At 50.3% G+C, this 14,754-nt stretch overlaps 1 protein-coding gene across 2 annotated transcripts in view; it reads right to left on the reverse strand.

The window, feature by feature from the left end:
- Positions 1-1,546: 1,546 nt before the first annotated feature.
- Positions 1,547-14,754, reverse strand: part of KCNK9 (potassium two pore domain channel subfamily K member 9) — a 104,019-nt gene continuing 90,811 nt past the window's right edge. Inside the window, exons 3-4 of one of the 2 annotated variants that reach the window (XR_008659122.1) lie at positions 12,091-13,429; positions 1,547-2,312 (exon numbers count right to left, since the gene is read on the reverse strand). The gene's annotated coding sequence lies outside the window, so the exon portion shown is untranslated. The remainder of the gene's footprint in view (positions 2,313-12,090; positions 13,430-14,754) is intronic. The other variant, XM_055287350.2, reaches the window with a different exon arrangement.

The following is a 14,754-nucleotide window of genomic DNA, read 5'->3' on the forward strand; positions in this document are numbered from 1 at the left end:
AACCTGGCATCAGAAGGTGCTCAGCACAGTGTGTGGCGATAGAACAATGCTTACTGCTAAGTTAAGCAAGTACTTTCCTTTCCTAGATCACTTACATTATCTTTCCCAAGATCTCTGCCTGGGCCAAGACTTGTACCTCGCTCTCCTGATGAGATGCTCTAGTGATGATCATAATAACATTTTGTCCACTTAGTCTGGGCTGTCTGGGTGCAGTGTGTTGAGCAGGCAGGGTCCACCAGGACAGAGATGGCAAAGTCCTGATGGGTAATTTGTGGATGCTTTAATGAAGGGACTATTTTCCAAAGCTCAGCAGAGTATAAGGAAACCGTAAACAATAGTGCAGTACCCAGGATTCACTTCCTTAGGCCAGGAAGAAAGGGGCAGTTCAGAACCTGGAAGCCAGAGGAGATAGTGTGGAGAGGGCTTCCTGGCAGAGGCTGAGGCCCTTGTTTAGAAAACATCCAGACCACAGAGTTGCCACAGGGGAAAGGGAATGAATCCTCTCTCCCTCTTTCCTCCAACCTCCTGACTTCCTGCCAGAGCTCCGCATTGACCAAGCCTACCTGGAAGCCACACAGGTTTGTTTCCATGGATACAGGGCAGAGTGGATAAAGGTGGAGAGGGATTTGGAGGGGAGAATAGAAGATTCCCCCTACAATGAGTCAGGCTGCTAGAGTCTGTGTCATTGCATCCAAGCTCACCTGGCTTATTAAAAACTGATGAGCTTGTATTAGCCAGTAGAAGGGACAGGAGTGGATCTGGCCATGGGGGCGATTTCACCCAGGACTTAAGTATTCTTAGACCTTGCAAGATGCCTGAATGCTGGCTTCCTCCCCTCCAGCCAGCCTGCCTAGGGGGCAGACAGCTCTTCCATCCAGTTCTTGTTAGGAAAGAATAGGGAAAGTACCAAGTGGTCAATTTGTGATGGGAGTCTGTCCCCAGAGCCACCTCTGGCCCAGAGGACATAGTGCCATAGTTAGCTCAGCCTGCGTGAGTGTCCACCCTCAGCCCTGCCTGGGGGTGAGGTCTATTACCAGTGTACAGGTTCTGCCCATTGCTGAGTGTCTATTCCAATGATGCACTCCAGAACTTGGTCAGCCACAGGATGGGTTGGGAGACCCAGGGTGCCCACTTTGAGATGGACCTGAGCTACAACTCCAGGGATCACCTCCATAATCACCTCCTCTGATTGCTAGACCACAGCAACATCCAGGTCTCCTGGAATCGGTGTCAGTTCAGTGCACTGTGTCCCTAGTAAATGGCCATAGCTGCCTTCAAGAAAGGCTATGAGAAAAATTCACAAGATAAATGTGTGGCAGTGTACCAGGGTCCTTCCTCAAGGGCACTGGGTCTCCCTTTCATTCAAGGGGTTCTGGGTATGTACCCTGGCTCAAGTCTGGGCTATTGCAAGCAGCAGCAAAAAGGTGCAGGTGCCAGGCAAATAAACAAGCTAGAAGCCCCTTTCCATGGTAGATGCACAGCCAACAGGAACGCGTTCCAGCACACATACGGCTGAACTAAAAACAATAACCACAGAGACAGCATCTCAGAGTGCCTGGCACGTAGCTGCATTTATTACAAGCATCACATACATTATCTCAGTAGGTGCTTTGACTCACGGGGAAGATGTTAATAATAATTCCTCAAAAGCGCCCTGTTTACACGAGAAGCCTGAGGTTCAGCGAGGGTAAGCAGCAGGACCACCTGGCATCTGTATGACTCGGAGGCACTGAGCCTGGAAACAGACCCAGTCCCTGCCCCAGGGAGCACTGACCCCCCCTAGTCCCCGCCTGGCCCTGCAGGAGGGCCAGGTGAGAGAGTTGCAGACGGGGAAAACCCCACGGCACGCAGGCTCTGAGTCTGTTTATGAACGCGATTCTTGGTTGGTGAGGCTGACTCATCTGAGTTGCGAGGCAGTGGACTTGAAATTCTCAGACGATTTCCCCAACTGAGTAGTGACAGACCTTCTAGCTCTGTGGCCCAGCCTTTAAGAGGTTGTCTGGGCTATGCCAGTGAGCCAGGCACCTTGAGCTCCATCCAAACCGTTCTCTCTTTGGATGAATGAGTCGGCTCTCAGGTGGACTTGGCAGGATTAGAATCACAGCTGAGGCTTGATTGGTTCCTCACCGCCACCAGCTCTAGACACGTTTTGAACAGCGAGATCTGGATTTTTATCCGAAGCTGGTGCCATTCTAATTCAACCTCTGCCACTGCTGGTTAAGAGATGCTGAGGATCCAGGGAAGGGTGAGGCTGCCTCACTCACAGAAGGAGAGAGCTGTCCCCGTCCTCTGATGGGGCCACCTGCACGGTCCTGTTTTAAGGAGGAAACACAAAGAATTGAAAGTGAAAATCACATTTAAAATGGAAAAGGCTCTGGATGAAATATTTCTTAAAAGTCCCTGGATGAGGGTGAAACTGGAGTGGGCAATACTTAACCCAGATAATTAAGACCCCCTGCTCCTGATGTAAGATTTTATTGCATGTTAGGGTCTCTATAGAGACCCCTCTTACTGGTTGGGAAGATGATGTCAGCCAGTCATTAACTCAGATATTATTGTGAACCTGCATGTGCCAGGCACTAAATGCCTGAGGAACGGTGCCCTCAGGAACAAACCTGGAGCAGTCAGGATAGGCTGACAACCCCTACGTCATAGTGGCTTGGAGGTTTTTTCTCACCGTTTGCGTCCACCATGGGCCAGCTAGGGAGTCCCCACCTTACCTCCTCTCTTCAGGACCTGGGCTTAGCCACTATCTTGAAACTTGCCTGTCAGTGCAACAGAAGGAAAGAAAGTCCTGGTGGAGGGTCTCACACAGTTCAGGTTGCAGCCAGGAAGTGATCTGTGCAGCTTCACCTGTGATTCATTGGCCAGAACTAATCACATGACCACACCCACCCAAGGGACCAGGAAGTGCAACCCTGATAGGCCTGGAAGGTGCAAAGATGGGAGGGGCTGCTGCACAGCCTTGCTGACCACAGGCATGCAGGATGGGTTGGTGATGAATGCCACCAGTGTTCCAGGGAAAACAGATTGATCAAATTTGCTCAGGAACCCCGTAGGTTGGCAAAGTTCAAATTTTTCTTTAACACAGTAAATGCTGTGAGATGTCTTGTGGTGTAGGTTGTAAATCTGCACAAAAGGGACTTAGAACACAGCAATGCCTGTTACATTTTTTTGGAGGGTGGTGGGAGACCTTATAGGAGCAGCATGCTATGGAAAGCACTTTAGGAGATGCTCTGAGGATTACCGGAAAAGAACTTAGCACACAATGCCTACCACACGATGATAGGAACTGCTTAGCACAGGTGATCTCCTATGTCTTATTTAATAATATCTACTTGACCATTTGCAGATGAGCCAAGTGACCAAGGACACAGGGATACTAAATGGTAGGGCTTACCCCTCTGGGTTGCTTGTGAGAATCATTATAAAACAAAGAAGTTCTGATACTGCTCATCCTGCAGCATAACACAGAGGTGCTCACATGAGAAGGAGCTCAGTTGAAAATTGGCCCCTGCAAGCTGGAACATCTGCTGTGGCTCTTAATTGACAGGCTTTTCCACTTGCAGAGAGAGTAAAACCTTTGAAACCTCACATTCTTTACATGGTGGCGTATCGCTGCCAATCACGACCTCTTTATCACCGTGGTTTCAGTTGCCCTAGAGCATAACTGCTTTTTCCTCAAGTGTCCTCTTCAGGGACCTCACGACAAGTATGCTGTGTATTCCTGCTGTGGTGTGCTCCTACAGTTCTCATCAGATCGTCCCAAATGTACCCTGCACAGAACTTAGTGAAAATCTAACCACATGATGGAGGAACAAACCAAGATATGCAAAGTATTTTAAGTGGCCATTATTTCCATTAACAGGTACATGGTGATAACAATGATGACTGTTAGGTAACTAGAGCACCTAATGGCGCTGGTTCCGGGTTCTTCTTCCTCAATGCAAGCCCGCCAAAGGAAAAACCAATCAGAGAGGTGTTTTTCCCGCCTCGCTCTAAGCCCCACCCCAACCAATCACAAACATCCACGCAGCCCTCCTGGGCATAAAAGAAGCAAACCCCCCACCGCTCTCTCTCTCTCTCTCTCTCTCTCTCTCTCTCTCCTCCCCAGCCCAGCCTGCTGCCTCCAATAAAGATCTCTTGGCCGAGCCGGTGTGCCGTGGTCTTAAGTCTGAGCGTCACTCTTTCATTCTTTCAATGACAGTGATGAAGATTCCCTGGAATATGCTCCAAAGTCTCCCACCTGCCCCCCGATTCCTCATTTGGGCAGCGGCACAAACACCCGTGTGTTTGGATTGAATGACCAGCAGCAAGGGGGGTGGCGGAGAGGAGGGGAAGGCGCTGTTGTGGGGTTAGAATCTCAGGTGTCCTGATCACACAGAGTTCTCATTAGGGAGCAAAAGGAAGTTGTGGATCCTGCACTGATTAGCCAGGGACTCGAAACTGCCTCATCCATGACTGCCCTGGGTGTCCCTCTGAGCTGAGTGGGCCTTGGTTAAAATAATAGAAAAGACAGGAAAGGAACTCAGCCATATTATCCCTTGAAGATTCTGGAAAGCACAGAGTTCTTAGGAAGCACTAACCTGGTTCACTGAGGATAGAAACTGTCTTCCAAAGAGAAGAGAAATAGAAATTGCCTTAGGTCATAAACCAAGAGCCAGCCCTGCTGTGGATCCCCAGTCCACATTCTTGGAGCCACTGGACCCCAGGATGCAGTTTAGCAACAGGCCCTGCCTCATGAGTTGGACAGTCCCACAGCCTCTCTGAGCTCATGTGTCAGGGTGCTGGGGACCTTGGATCCATCTGAGCCAGGAAGTTCTCCTTGAGGGCCAGTGCAGCCCGTGAGACTAATGTTTGGGGTAGGAGGAGCAGAGGAAGAGAAGGATGCAAGAGCCTCTCTGGCTCTCCAGAGTGCAGACTCTGACTTCATCCCATCATTCAGGTATTCGGGGAATGCTGAAAGACTATTGTCTGCAGATGTGGCTCTAGGGTAGAGCTGTGAATGAATAAAGCAAGTGAAAGTCCCTGTCCTCTGCCCTGTGGGGCTCATGCTCCCCTGGGGGAGACACAAAAGACATGTCAAATGTTTAGTAGTGGCAGATGGTGACCAGTGCTAGAGGAGAAAGCAGGCTGGAGAGGCACCCTCCAAGAAGGTCATATCTGAGCAGAGACACTGTGGGACGGGAGGAGGTGGGGTGAAAAGAGCTGCTGGTAGAGGGAACAGCAGGTGGGGGTGCCATGCGGGCGCATCTGCATGCCATGGAGAGCACAAGCCGGGCACGCAGATAGGAGCAAAGCTGACCGGTAGGAAAGCCCTGGCTTCTAGCCAGGCATCCACAGAAGGGTTGAGGAGAGAAAGCAATCTGTCCTTATTTACATTTTAAGAGGATTTAAGACCCCAAGTCACAATGCAGAGAACGGAACACGGAACACCCCGGAGTGAGTTTTTCCATATGTAAATTAAGCCTCAATCACTAAGAATTAAAATTCTTACCCAGGGCTCAGGCCCATCTGTTTCCTGGATGAGCCCTGGGTAGGCCCTGGGGGAAGCCAAATAGAGCTGAGCAGGTAAGCAGGGAAAGAGGAGGCATGGCCTCCAAGACAGGCAAAAAGCAGCCTGGCTTTGTGTGGCCAGGTTCAGGAACATGACCTGTGGCCATGATCTGCTTTTGGCCAGCATCTCCCATTAATCGCTAGGACAGCTGCTGCAGCATCGCCTGAGTGCCCTTTGGAAATGCACCTTCTCAGCCCCATCCTAGATCCAGACTAAGGGCACGACCCAGAAACCTGTCTTCATGAGCCTTCCAGGTGGAGCCCGGGAGCCCCAATACTTACGCAGCTCCTATGGAGCTGGAAGGAGCAGATTTGCCTTCGATATAAAGAACACTGAGCACCTGCTAACTGCTCATTTTCCCTTCTTGTGTCCATACACACACTGGTGGAAAAGGGCAGCAGGGTTTGCCTCATTTTTAACTCGGATTCCTTGGCCACGAAAGAAAAACAAAACTCAGCAAATCTGGTCTCGGTTCAGTTGAGGTCAAACTCTTGGTTTGGTTTGGTTTCATTGCCTCCTGGAAATGGTGCTCATCTGCTTTCTGGTTCCTGGATCCAATTCAAGCTGCACAAAATAACAGTCAGCACATAAAGTCCAAGAAGGATAGTTTTGTATTTTAAGGCAAATTCCTTACTTGACCAAGGTTGTTAGGGGAAAGGCCTCTGAGTAGGCCTGTCTACAATGAGGAAGACCAAGAGCAAACAGTATACAGCCAGGACTGTCCACCTTGCTCTCTGCTTTCAGAATGTGGTTTATAGGTAGGAAGACGAGGCATCAAAGCAGGTCTTGTCCAACCTTTCTCAGTGAAGAAAGACCAAGATACATTTGTAAACGTGCCATAGAGATTTTAATGGAAAAAAATTAGAAAAGTGCATTATTGTACAACACCACATTAAATGATTGTTTTTCTGTAAAGACATTGTAAAATATATACAGGGCTGCGTACCATACTTGTTACAAAAGAAAGATGCAAACCCTTGTGTAAGTTACATATTCTACATGGGCTGGATGTCTACTTGGACTTGTAAACATTGGTGACTAGTTTTTTTTTTAATATTAGATAAGCTGTGACAATAATAAATACCTCTGATATTCATTTGATGGTTGTCTCATTCTGTTGAACTTCAGAACGGCATTCTAAGGCCATTTGTGAAGGTGCCGTCTCCACAGACAGAGAAGGCCAGAGAAGATGAACAAAAAACAAACAGAAGCAGTAGGCTCCTTTTGAATTTGGTTCTCTATGGATGAGTCTGAACTGCTGATTTTTGCCAGATCTGATACAGCTTCCTACCAAAGCCCTGACACCTTGACCACAATAGGGCCTGTTCAAATCCCACTCACCAAGGTAAGAAGGTGGGTCCTGCTAAGGGTCCGGGACCAACCATTTCATCCTCCTGGAATGTGAACAAACAGTCCCAAGGTAACTAAGCCCATTTCTGCTAGAGCTTTCCTGATTTCCATCACCCTCCCACAAGGAGTGCTCTGGCAGGCCTCCGGTAGCATCTTCATAAGAATCAAATCCAGGTCCCCTTACTGCACAGTCACAAAAATGCCCAGCAATGCTGGGGGCTGGAGAGGGGGAACACAAAAATCCAAAGACCCACAGATATCCAGTCAATGCACATGCGCACACATACCCCAGATGGATGTACCAGGGTCCATATCCCCATACCCCACCCTCCCCAGGAGGTGCCCCATGAGTATATGCCAATCATTTTTGATGGGTGTGAGTTTGGAACTAATTCAAGCTTAATTTCTTCTATGCCTGGAGTCACAAACAAGTTTTCCTTTTGATGTTCTAAGGTATAAGGATACACAGTTGACTGAAGTCAAAAATACTGTACATCTAAGAGGGATTATCAGCAGTTTCTTGGCCTACTGGAAATGGACTAGAAGTTTTTCTCCTTAATTCAGTGGTTTAAATTCTACTCATCTTTGATATCTCTGTCCTGTGTCTCTGTTTAACTGCAAGCCGCCTCATCAGTGTTTTCAGATATACTTGATATCTTCACATCTCTCAAGTGGGGGTTAATCTGTTTTCTTATTTAAATTTTAATCAACAATATCAACAGTTTTGCCTAACCCAGTGCAATATCTATTTAGTGGAGATTTCTGATAAAGCAGAGGGTGGACTGAGATGATCTCATAAGGTCCTTCTCCCGCCCGCCGCCGGCCCCCACCACCACACACACACAAAATGGCTGTCAAAATGCTATTTGTGGGCTGAACAAACAAATATATAATTAGCCTTTTTCGGGAGTGTGTTCCTCTGAGGAGCTATCAAATTATAGAGAAATCTTGTTAATTGTGGGTTCTGCTTCACTGGGTTCCCACTAATTGTGTTTTTCCTTTCATATTATTTTTCCACCCAACTTCTAAAATCCCACGTGAGAAAGTAAAACAGTTGCCGAGACTTGTTCTGGTTCCCATTCCTGCTCCGTGCTCCTTGGCCCTGCTTCTAGACTCTGTGCATCAGGGAGGCTGTGGTCCATCGGCATCTTAGTCCCATGAAGCCAAGGACTTGATCGTCTAGCTTACCATCGTGGCCCCTAGTAAGGCCAGCAGGCAGCACATGCTCAACGTGCTCAGTCAATAGTGGCTGGAGAAATGGCTGAATCGGCAGCCTGAGTTGCACAAAGGGGCCCCCGGGAGCTGCCAGGCCCACTGTTGCAGCCCCTCATGCCTCATAGCTGTGTCATCTGAGAGAAGTGGAATCTGGTTCCCTGGAGCATGCTCCCACCCACACCACTGTCCAGGCATCTGGTTCACTGGGCACTGAGTGCTGGAGTCATCAAGGAGACCCTATCTGATGGGAAAATCCATCAGAAGGATTAAAAGGGCTCTGTGGGGACAGAGTCTCCAGTGAGAGGAGAAGGGAGCCTATAGAACTAATCTACCTGAAACAGGTGATGTCCTTGGGAGACAGGATCTGGCCCCTGTGTAGGAACCCAGCCCAGTGCCAGAAAGACTGGGCCCTGTCTCTCCAAATTCCCCCACTGAAATGTCAGTCCAGGATGTGACCACACACTGTCACTTCATCCTTACCAGTATCTACCTGGAAGACACCCGACTCTCATCTCACCTGGCCATTTCATCTTTTGTAGGAGGGGATAAGTGACTTGCCAAGACCAAGTGGTCCTATTACAAATGAGGAGGGAAAGGAACCAGGGTTGGGTGCTTAGGAAGGCCCCTGATGTCTACACCACCCAGTGCCTGGTGGCTAGAAGAGGCAAGGCTGAGAGCTCAGGCTTTAAGAGACAAAGACTCATGGCTGAAGCTTACAAGACCTCCCTCCTCGAAATCAAGCACTGCTCTCTGGATGCATAGAGGTCTCCAAGGAACTGACTCCCCCTTCTGTCTTCCCAACTGGACCCTTCAGGTGCCAGGACCAACTGTCACCACACTGAGGGAGGTGCTGGTGACGAGGACAAGCCCTGCCTCCCCACCGACTCCAGATTCCCTGCCAACCTGTGAGTCCCACACAAAGCTTCAGACAAAACCCAGGCCCGCCCTGGGGGCAGATTCCCACCCAGTGTTTTGGATGGTTTATCACAGAAGCATCTGCAGAACAGGGGTTTCCACCCCCAATCCTTCCAGAACAGTCCTGTTCTCCAGATCCTTCCTTCGCAGACGGGGAAACGAAGGCTCTAGTGGGGCATTTGCCAGATGTGTTTGAGCATCACTGTGCTTCTCTAGCTCTTTCTCAGATCTACCTCCTGGGACAGGCGGCCAGCCTGGGTCACACCACAGTGTGGGAGGGTTCAGCAGAGGCTCTTGCACCCCTGCCGCAGAGCCCTGTCCTGTGCAGGGGCTACTGCAGGCTTTGCAGGATGGCGGGGCGGGGTGGTGGGGCGGTACCTGCGCCCTCCGGCCACGTTCTACTATACAACGTACTGCACACCGTACCCAGCTCAGGTCCACCAGCCCACCCTTCAGGCCAGAGACCCCACTACTGCTGGTCTCAGATCTGCCCTCTGGGAGCCACTGTTGTAGAGAAAAGATGAACAAAGCTCTGTGTGATTAGTAACAATCAAAGGCTTCGTCTGAACGATGCTCTTGGCTTATGGTTTTGTCTGTGGTGCTGAGCCCAGAGCTGGGCTTTTGAACTGGGTGAAGGAACTGGCAGACTCAGCACATCTTTTTCTGGCTGACCTGGCGCTTATTCCTCTCTGATGCCTGCCCATGTGAAATGCCCACTTCCCCACCCCCGAGTATGTATTTGATTGACCTGGAGATGACACCCCCTCCCTCTTCCTCCTGAGGCATGCCCCTATCTATGTCCCTTCCTCATGGCAATCTGAGGGACCCGTCCCACGCCGCCCTGCCCTACGAGCTTCAGGATAGTCACCTGGAAATACGCAGTCACGACACCTGACTTGGAGTTCCAGCTTTGCCTCTTTTCTGAGCCCTGTTACCCCATATGCCAAATGGGAGTGCTCTGCCCCACCCACCCCCCACCCAGCATGAAGAGTTGAGTGTGCCAGTGGGAAGAAACATCTTCACTTGCACGGTGCTACACTATATGCAAGTCTAAGAGGTTTGGGCCCCAGCTGAGCTGAGCTGACCCGAGGCAAGGCCCTTTGCTGGGCCAAGTGGCTCTCAGAAGGGGGTAGGGGGACATATTCTCCCAGGAAGCAAAGAGAACCCTGGAGCGAGGAACCCAGAGGAGGACACGGCAGGGTGGAACAGCTGCTTCGGGCCAAGCCCAAAGGTAAATGCTGGGCAGGGGCAGGCCCCTCTCTCACCAGGAAGGGTGAGCTCCAGGGGCCAGGCCTGTGGGCTGCTCTGCAGATACTGATGACTCACAGCTCAACTGGCTAAGGCTTTCTTCCTTTAGAGCAGGGCACCTCATGTGGTGAGGATGGGAGGAGAGCCTACCAAGAAATTAAGCAAACATTGCACAGGGCTGTTGGTTAATTAAGGATCCATATGTCATTAAAAATAAAGCATCTGAGAGTCACCTGCAACAGAAGGAGGTGGGGGCGGGGGGATATTTTCCAATGCAGCCGAAGTCAGCCCAGCCAGTCCTCCCCAGACTGGCGTCCTGTCCATGGTGGACACTGGGGCGGGGTGGAATGGGCCTTGGGAGCTTGGCCAGACCCTTCAGTCTGTAAGTTAGAAACCTCAGGCCCAGAGCAGCGGGATGTCTTGCCCTAGGTCACACAGCAAATCACAAAGACAAAGTCTGAGTGTTGATTCCACCCATGTTCCCTAGACTTGACTTCTTTCCTATACACCATCCCACCCTCAGCCCAGCCTCTGCCCTCCCTTAGCCTCTACCACCCTGAGGCCTCATTTCAAAATCAAGCTCATATTTCTAAGTCCTGATGGGGACAGCTTTGCAAACACAGCTTCTCACCAGGAGCTGCTACCTCTGGGTCACCAGCACTCACCATGACAGTAGGCACTCCTGGATCATCTGACACCCTCAGAGGACCCTGTGCTGGGTGACAGACCCATAGGTCTCATCTCCTGGGGGTGAGGGGAGCAAGTGCCCACAAGGCCTTAGCCAGCTTCAGTCCCAGAGGGCACAGATGCAGGGAGTCAAGATCACTGTTGTTCATGAAATCAATCAGGAAACAAGTTCCTCATGCCAAGTAAGCTTAAGAACTTATTTTATACAGCATTTTCCTTTTGTTAGTTTCATGCTAGTCTTTGGTAAAACTGGCAGAAGATTTCATCAAGACACAAGACCCCAGGATGCTTAAGTGAAAGACCAAGATCTTATCCAGAAAGATCCCCATACGCAAATTTGAGCTAATGTCCTCTGCCTGTCAAAACCCCACCCAAACAAGGGGATGCCACAGAATTGAAGTTTGGCGAGACTCCAGGATCTATTTTTAGAATTTTATTATGGGGGGAGGACCCAGGAGGGACATCTAGATGGATAGTGCCTCCCTGAAAGCCTGAGACTCGGGCTATGGTGGTTAGAGTGCAGGACCTTAACATAAACGATCTTTGTGGGCACTAGGGAGCCAGAGAAGGTTCTTGAGCAGAAGAATGGCTTGAATGACTTAGGATGTGGCCAGCTTGTGGAGGGCCTTGAGATTTATGCTGTGTCATGTCTCCCAAGAGTGGCAGGATTCCACTGATGGTGGGATGGAATCTGTGCCCCCTGTGCTGTCACACCCCTGGGCCTTGGCCCATGCTTTTGCCTGTGCTGTGTCTCTGCCTAAGATAGCACCCATTTGCTCCTCTAAGGCTCGCCTCAATGATTTCCAAAACCCATTTCCTCCATGAAGCCCTGCCTGAGTTCCTCAACCAGACTTGATCACTTTTTTTTTTTTTCCATAGTTTGATTTCAAGTCCAATGCCCCCAGAGTAACTTCCTCTGAGAGACATGGGCCTTGCTTTTATGAGAAATGCAAACATGTATAAGAACACTGGCGGGGTGCTTGGCACAGAGCAGGTGCCACTAAATGTCATCGCATCACATCTAGTCTTCACAGGCACTCTTTGCAGTAGGCGTTATGTATAATCTCCAATTTAAAGGTGGGGAAACTGAAGCTCAGAGAGGCAAAACCACCACCCACCTGTGAATGGCAGAGGCTGGTCCTAGGCGTGCGAGATGCCAGGGCCTGAGCAGCATCCACACCCCCACGCTGCTCTCTGGAGGCGAGAAGAGCGTGTGCTTGCCTCTCTCAAGGCCCCAGAGCTAGGGGTGGGCAGGAGCCAGGCCACAGAGGCTGGGGGGTCCTGAGTCACTCATGGTGCATGTCCCCATCCCCTCGCAGCCTCCACCAGAAGTGTTGCCACAAGAAAACAGTGTGGACCCAGTTTCCTGATGACATTCCCATCACGGGGCCCAACTTCTTCAGAGTGACATCGCAGGTATGCTCCCGTAGTTGGTGCCATCCCTGTCACCCGCCTTATGAGAAATACCTGGCGTGGCAGCTTCCAGCCCTGTTGTATGGGGCACACTCCACCCTGCCAGGCAGGTGCCGTTGAATCACCAATGCTATGATGACCAGTTTTCTTCTCATAGATCTGGATTGGTTTCCAGGGATGGTGCAGGGGCGTGCATTGAGTTACCCTGTTTCCACTTCAGCAAGTTAAGACATGCCTCAATCACGGTGATGAGTGGCCATTTGGGCAAGATGCCAGACATCTCAGTGCCTTTATTCTTGCGATGGTCCTTCCTTCTGGGGCACTGCCCAGTGCTTGCTGCTCCTGTGGCCGGGGCCACAGAAGGTTTGCTCCCCGGTGTGGTAACTCACGACCAAAACAAGGACTAGGGGAGCCCAGAAGAGGACATCGCCAAGTCCAACAGGGAGCAAAAGGGTCAGGAGACACCAAAAGGAAGTGCGAGATGCTCTGTCTCCACCTCAAAGCTGGAGAGCAACGGGGAGACCTTCCAGGTAGTGGGAGCGGCACGGGCAAAGGCGCAGAGGTAGGAGTCTGCGTGGACAAATCTTGATCAAAACGAAAGGTTACTTAGCCACAGCAGGGACACTGCATCACGATAGCAGCACTGAGAAGGCTATAGAACTTGCCAGAGCAAAGATCTCAAAGACAGAGGTCACAAATTATAGCCCTTAATGGCCAAGAGGCTGCCATAGCAAGTTACATTTTTATGATGATGAATGAGTGGAAGGGCTTGGCAGTCTCTACTCCTCATTGAGGAGCTTTGGGGGGGCCAGGTGCCGAAAGAGCCCGACTGGCTTGCAGGGACCCTCACATCGAGCATTTCTCTGGGCTTCCTGTCTATGTGTAGCTGGACCATCCCCACAGTTGTGTAGGGGAATGAATAGAGGCATTCGCCCAGCACAGCAGAGGTCCACGTGAGAAGGCAGAAATCCCGAAGCCATGTTCGGCTTTGGCAGTGAGACCCAGCATCCACGGACGCCTCTCTTGAATGTGCAGTTAGTTCCCCTAACAGAGGAAAACAACATTTAATATGACTTATTTATCCACAATGAAAGCAGTTACCACAGAGGTCCCCAGAGAGCCAAACATCAAATGCATAAATCACGGCTGCTCGACATCAACTCTGTTGGGTTTTTTTGCCAAAAGTGTCTTAACCTGAGGAAACAAGCAGAGGAGATCACGGGGCATTATTCTGTAAGACCCTACCCTGGGACTTCTCAAAAAGGCCAACATCGTGAAGACAGAAATGGTGATGGGAACGTCCTATTTGGGGGAAGTCTGGAACAACAAGACGAGCAATTGTGGGAAGTGATCTTGGGTTGTATTTTAGACTCAATAAGCTCTTGAGGACATTTTTGGGACAATTGGGGATTTACATACAGTCTGTATCAGAATAATATTGTATGAATGTTTCTTAGGCGTGACAATGTCACCATTAAGTAGGAGAGTGCTCTTGTTCATGGCGGACAATTCTTCTTTGGCTGAACCACTGAAAAGTTGCAGACATGATGACACATTGTCCAAACATCTGAGTGAGAGTTGGGGAGCAGAGTGGCAAAGTATTGAGGCTGGGGGGGTCTGGGCGAGAGGTCTAGGGAAGCTCATTGGACTATTCTTTGTAATTCTGGGATCTTCAACATAGAAGGTCAGTGTGGGGGACCGTGGTCATAGATTTGCTGTTTTCCTGAATCAGCAGCCTGTATCGGGTGTGGTCAAGAAAGAACCACATAGAATGGATTTATGCTCAGCGCTTTGGGGAGCCCAGAATGCACCTGGCCTTGGTTTGTGACAAACATGGTTCTCTCTGCTATTGCCGGTCCCTCTTCATCTTCCCAGCTCCCCATCCCCTGCCAAACAAAGTGATTTTTGGCTTTCTTCTGGGTGGCTCAAGCTTCAAGTGTGCCCAGGGATCAGAACATCCAGGCCAAATGATTTTGTGGGTCAAATTGGTTTTGTGCTAAGTGCCCATAAATCTCACCCAAGCTGTCGCGTTGTGTTGATGGGGAAGCCCCAGAGGCCCAGGGAGTGAAATGACTTCCAGGAGCTCAGTGGAGCACAGCACAATAATACATCCCCTGCCTGCCATCCTGTCCTCATCTAGGGTGTTTCCAGGGTCCCGTGCTGGCCACGACTCTGGAGGAAACCCACTTTAGACCCACAGGCAGCTGGCCTGCATGGGACAGACCCCAAGTCACTCCACTTCCAGAACAAAGCCACAGTTTGCCAGAGTGCTTCACTGATGACGGGGCCAGTGCACTGATAGGACAGGGGCATGCGCCTCTGCAGAGGGCTTCAAAAGGTATCTTGGGGCCTGTCATTTGAAAAAGAAT

This window comes from Symphalangus syndactylus, chromosome 7 (assembly GCF_028878055.3).
Source record: "Symphalangus syndactylus isolate Jambi chromosome 7, NHGRI_mSymSyn1-v2.1_pri, whole genome shotgun sequence".
In the NCBI taxonomy this organism is placed as follows: Eukaryota; Metazoa; Chordata; class Mammalia; order Primates; family Hylobatidae; genus Symphalangus; species Symphalangus syndactylus.